A 5,912-nucleotide genomic window follows, 5' to 3' on the forward strand; every position below is an offset into this window, starting at 1 on the left:
CCAGCACTGGCCTACTATTTGACATTTTGTTAAGTCAGAAAAGTAAGTTTTTATCAATGTACTGTTAGCCATATGTAGTTCTCACTAATACAGTGTGGAAATAAAATCGTTGGTTCCTTTAATCTGTATTTTGAAAGACTAAAATGACTAGAAGAATTCTAGGCTGGAATAAAAAAAAAGCCCATATTAACTCATCTGCATTAGATAAGAATACATGCTCACAGAAAAGAGCATAGGAAACATTTCCCTCATAACTATTGCTAGAAGAATTTTTGAATGGATGTGTCAGTCAGTGTAAACACCGAACCCTGATGAAGATTAGATTGATTTAAGTCAGTTTTTTAAATGTTCAAACCAGGGGCGCCTGGGTGGCTCAGTTGTTAAGCATCTTGATCCCAGGGTCCTGGGATCAAGTCCCGCATCGGGCTCCCTGCTCCACGGGAAGCCTGCTTCTCCCTCTCCCGCTCCCCCTGCTTGTGTTCCCTCTCTCGCTGTGTGTCTCCTCTCAAATAAATAAATAAAATCTTAAAAAAAAAAAAAGTTCAAACCACTAGGATCTTGGAGTTGTGAGTTCAGAAAAGGGTTTTTCAGAACGGGAGTAGCATTTCATCATTAGAGGGTTAAACTGAGTGTGAGTGTCTTGGGGCCATCTACCTAGCCACGTACTACTGTTGCCTATTGGCTTGCTTATTATTTTTATTTTGAAATAATTCAAATTACAGAAATGTTGCCAAGTTAGTACAAAGAAATCCAATGCACACTTTTCACTAATTGCTTTATCGTTCTTTCTATATTGAAAGATAGATATAGATGTAAATTTTTTTTCTGAACTATTTGAGAATAAACTGTGGACCTGATGTTCCTTTATTCCTAAATTGTTCAGTCTGTATTTCTAAAGAAGATGGAAATTCTCTTACATAACCATTGTACAGATATCAAAATCAAGAAAGAACATTGATAAAATATTGTCTAATCTACAGACCTTATTCTCATTTTGGCAATTTTTCCAATAATGTGATAGATGGACAGACAAATAAATAGATAGATCTTTCTTTTGGTCCACAATTAATTCAGGATTGCATATTCTATTTAGTTGTCTTGAACCTGCTAATTTTATAATTAAGCATGCCATGTGCCCATGTTCTTGAATGACCATACATAACAACTTAAAATAAGAAATGCCATGTTGAATCATATGTTAAAAATATATTCAACTATTTTATCTGATTCTTTTGGTATTTACCGTCATAATCTAAGTAACATGCTTATATTACTACTTTTAAAAGGGGGATTATACATAATCTATTGTTTTCCTGCTATGGAAGACACTACAGCAGACCAGAGAACACAGCCCTACATCTGACTTTCCAACATAGTCATATTGTAATTTTGGTTAGGTGAATATTTGGAGTTTGTATTATTTATATTATTATATTGTTATAAAATGTTATTGATAGCTGATGTCATATGATGACTTTTCCTTTCCTACCCAAATTTGCTTTCCTTGGACTTAATATTTATCTTGCATTTTATGTTTGCTTATTTTTCTATGTATATATCACTAATTCAAGGCCAAGTTCCTCCAGTTGGCTAAATATCTTTTTAGTGTATTCAGATGTATTAGGTCTTTTATCAATTCATCTTCTTGACAAAAATCTCTCCTGGAGTCCCCCGAGCTTCTCTGATCTAGACCAGTTGCTCCTCTCTATCTGGGAACCATTGTCATTCAGGCATCTCTCTTTACCCTCATTCTGAGCATTCTTATACCTTTTCTCCTTTGTTGCACCCCTCACTTCCTATATTCCATATCTTTCTTTCTTTTTCACTCTAACGGTTTTCTGGTACCATCGATTTTTGAGCTTTTTGGCAGTTATAATGTTTATATTGAATCATGTCTTTGCTGTTTCTACTGCTGCTTTTTGACTCAGCTTTCCTGGTTCTCATTTTCAAAGACAAGAGATATAACACATGCTGCAGTATGGATGAACTTTGAGGACATCTTTCTGAGTGAAATAAGCTGGTCACAAAAGGACAAATACCATATGATTCTATTTATATGAGATACCCAGAGCAATCAAATTCATAGACATTTTACAGAAAGTAAAATTGTGGTTGCCAGGGGCTGGGGGTGGGGGAATGGGAAGTTATGGTTTAATAGGTTCAGAGTTTCAGTTCTACAAGAAGAGTTCTGGATTGCAATGAGGCAGCAGAAAAAGTGAATATTCTTTTTTTTTTAATTTAATTTTATTATATTATGTTAGTCCCCATACATTACATCATTAGTTTTTGGTGTAGTGTTCCATGATTCATTGTTTGTGTATAACACCCAGTGCTCCATTCAATACGTGCCCTCTTTAATACCCATCACGAGGCTAACCCATCCCCCCACCCCCCTCCCCTCTAGAACCCTCAGTTTGTTTCTCAGAGTCCATAGTCTCTCATGATTCCCCTCCCTCTCCGATTTCCCTCCCTTCATTTTTCCCTTCCTACTATCTTCTTCTTTTTTTTTTAACATATAAAGTATTATTTGTTTCAGAGGTAGCACTCACCATAACACATACCCTCTCCAATGTTCATCACCCAGCCACTCCATCCCTCCCACCCCCTACCACTCCAGCAACCCTCAGTTTGTTTCCTGAGATTAAGAATTCCTCATATCAGTGAGATCATATGATACTTGTCTTTCTCTGATTGACTTATTTTGCTTAGCATAATACCCTCTAGTTCCATCCACGTTGTTGCAAATGGCAAGATTTCGTTTTTTGGTTTTTGGGTTTTTTTGGTGGCTGCATAATATTCTTTATCCATTCATCTGTTGATGGACATCTTGGCTCTTTCCATAGTTTGGCTATTGTGGACATTGCTGCTATAAACATTGGGGTGCACGTACCCCTTCGGATCACTACATTTGTATCTTTGGGGTAAATACCCGGTAGTGCAATTGCTGGGTTATAGGGTAGCTCTATTTTCAACTTTTTGAGGAACCTCCATACTGTTTTCCAGAGTGGCTACACCAGCTTGAATTCCCACCAACAGTGTAGGAGGGGTCCCCTTTCTCCGCATCCTCACCAACATCTGTCATTTCCTGACTTGTTAATTTTAGCCATTCTGACTGGTGTGAGGTGGTATCTCAATGAGGTTTTGATCTGGATTTCTCTGATGCTGTGCTCGCTTCAGCAGCACATATCCTAAAATTGGATTTCTCTGATGCTGAGCGATGTTGAACACTTTTTCATGTGTCTGTTGGCCATTTAGATGTCTTCTTTGGAAAAATGTCTGTTCATGTCTTCTGCCCATTTCTTGATTGGATCATTTATTCTTTGGGTGTTGAGTTTGATAAGTTCTTTATAGATTTTGGATACTAGCCCTTTATCTGATATGTCATTTGCAGATATCTTCTCCCATTCTGTTGGCTGTCTTTTGGTTTTGTTGATTGTTTCCTTTGCTGTGCAAAAGCTTTTTTTTTTTTTTAAACAAAATTCACATTTTATTTAGGTTGAAATAAACTATACAAAATTGATTTTCTTCACCAAAAATAACAGCAATATTTTCTGTATTATTCCTAGATAAACCACAAAACACATATTTTTGTAGGTTTTCCAGGTTTTGTTTATAAATCAAGACGAGGCAGTAGATACAGTCATCGAAAAAGACAGAGGAAAACAGACAAATCAGTTGTCAGTATCCATGGCCTCTGATCCTGTCTTGACCATGAACAGAGGTGTTCAACATATACCTGCTAAAAAGCTTATGAAGACGTAGGTGTTCTACATACACTTGCTAAAGAGCTTATGAAGATGGAGGCTCAACAAAGGAATGTAAACAGCAACAATCCAATGTGGAACAACAATGGCAGGCTCTCCCATTCAAACTTTAACTGTAACTTGTTCCTTTAAGTTTATTTGATAAAGACAAAATCTCTGCTGCAATCCTTGCCTGGCAAGCTCACATGTTTCTCTCTCTCTCTCTCTGTCTGGTAACTCCCTTAACTGTCCATTACAGATTTTTAACATACTAACACTCCTACTATCCAAAGGTCACTCTGAGCTTCATTGTAACATTTTATAAAATGTACTCCTTCCTCCCATACCTCTTCAAAATCTTTATCTTTTAAGAACTGATAACTCAATACCAGACAATTGGATCCAGTGACAATAAATGTTTTATCTAAAATGACTTAACTAAAACAATTCCCAAGTGCCATTAGCAGAGATCCCACAGAAATGTAATGTGGCACTTTCAATGCTATCTTCTGCAACAGGTATGTCTCCAAAGCATGAGAGTTTAAACAGGGGCCATTTAAATAGGCAGATTATCAATGGCTAATGTACTCAATGAGAGGTCGACAGGTCAAGATATTCAGTGATTAAGTGGCCTACATACACCTGACAGCTTTTCTGTAAGATGTTTTCAAATTTCTTACAGATTTTTCCAAATATCAAACATAAGAGAAAGCCTACTTTAAAAGTCTTTTAGGCATTTTCAATGGTTTCTGAGTTATCTGTAGGAAGCTCTGACTTAGTTGTATAGAGTTTGATATATGTGTCCACCATTAAATCCAGATCATGTTTTATATCAAAATGTATGTTAAGCAAAGCCAAGTTACTTGACCTTTGGTCTAATCAAAGTGTTCCTCAGGTATGCTTTGAGATGCTTCCGCCCATTTTCATAGCTTTCATTCTCAACCTTCATCACAGGAAGAATACATAGGACTTTCAGCAATGCATAAACATTAGGAAAAAACTTGATGTTTGGTAGATGCAGGGCTTCATAAATGGTGGATGGAAGCTCTATATCTTTCCCTCTGTGTTTCCACTTGATTCTCCAGCAATGCAGCTCAGCTGAGAGTGTGTTGGGATTGGGCAAGTCACTTCTGTACATGTCAGCATGGTGCTCCTCCAATTTAAATTTGAGCTGTCCCATGACAGAGGGTACAAAAGATAAGCATTTAAGAGCTTTGAGGTGCTGTTCTGAGAATATATCTTTCAGTTCCTGAATAACGTGTTCACTGTTGGAACACTTAGAGTTTCTTTATAGCAACTCTCAGAAGTGAGCTGAGATTCCAGGTTACCTTGCTGGGCTCTGAGGAATTTCCCAGGGAGTTTCATCTGAACATCAAGCTTAGTTGCCAAATTTGTGGCTTCTTCGAACCAAAATTCATGATAAACTTCAATATTTTCCATCACTTCATTTAGTGAATGCAGCACTGCAGTCAAGCTACTGGCTGCAAAGAAGACATCAGAGGTTTGCCCTTGAAGGTTTTTCCCAAAGTCTCTAGTAAAAGATAGAACATTTTTAAGAACAACAATGGTAACGATGAAATCAAAATCTGTTACTGCACTACAGAGTACAAAAGCTCGACCAGCTATATAGTTATTCCATCTAATATTTGTATCACTATTTATACCATCTAAACATAAAACAAGTGCTTGTAGGAGGTCCACTAAAATTTCAAAAGCATCATGCCTGCCTGTCCACTGAGAATGGCAGATTTCCTTCAGTTCTTTACCCTTTTCCTCATTGTTCTGAAAGAGGACAGAAATTACATTGTCAAGCTCCAAAAGCAATTGTGGAGATCGATGGAAGAAAGAACAAACTTCCTCAATTGTTCCTAATGCAACAGATACTCCCACAACAGGCACTGGTTTTGCCAACCACATATTTAAGGCACAGGAAGAGCAAAGTGTGTAGACAGCTTGGGGATATTTCTCTAAAAGTCTAGAAGCAACGACTTTCATTTTGGAAGAAAATCCACTGGACACAATGTAAGCCTGGCCACGACAATACTCCATGTTTAACCCCCGCTTCTCAGTTATCATAGTGTGAAATTTTACAGCCAAAATTTCTGCATCAGCTTCATAAGGCAAGAAGCCCACAAATTCCTCTCTCAGGTTATGAGATTCATCAACAAA

General features: G+C 37.3%; 1 pseudogene; it reads right to left on the bottom strand.

The window, feature by feature from the left end:
- Positions 1–4,472: 4,472 nt before the first annotated feature.
- Positions 4,473–5,912, bottom strand: part of LOC110592027 — a 15,805-nt pseudogene continuing 14,365 nt past the window's right edge.

The sequence above is a fragment of the Neomonachus schauinslandi genome, chromosome 3 (assembly GCF_002201575.2).
Source record: "Neomonachus schauinslandi chromosome 3, ASM220157v2, whole genome shotgun sequence".
Taxonomy (NCBI): Eukaryota; Metazoa; Chordata; class Mammalia; order Carnivora; family Phocidae; genus Neomonachus; species Neomonachus schauinslandi.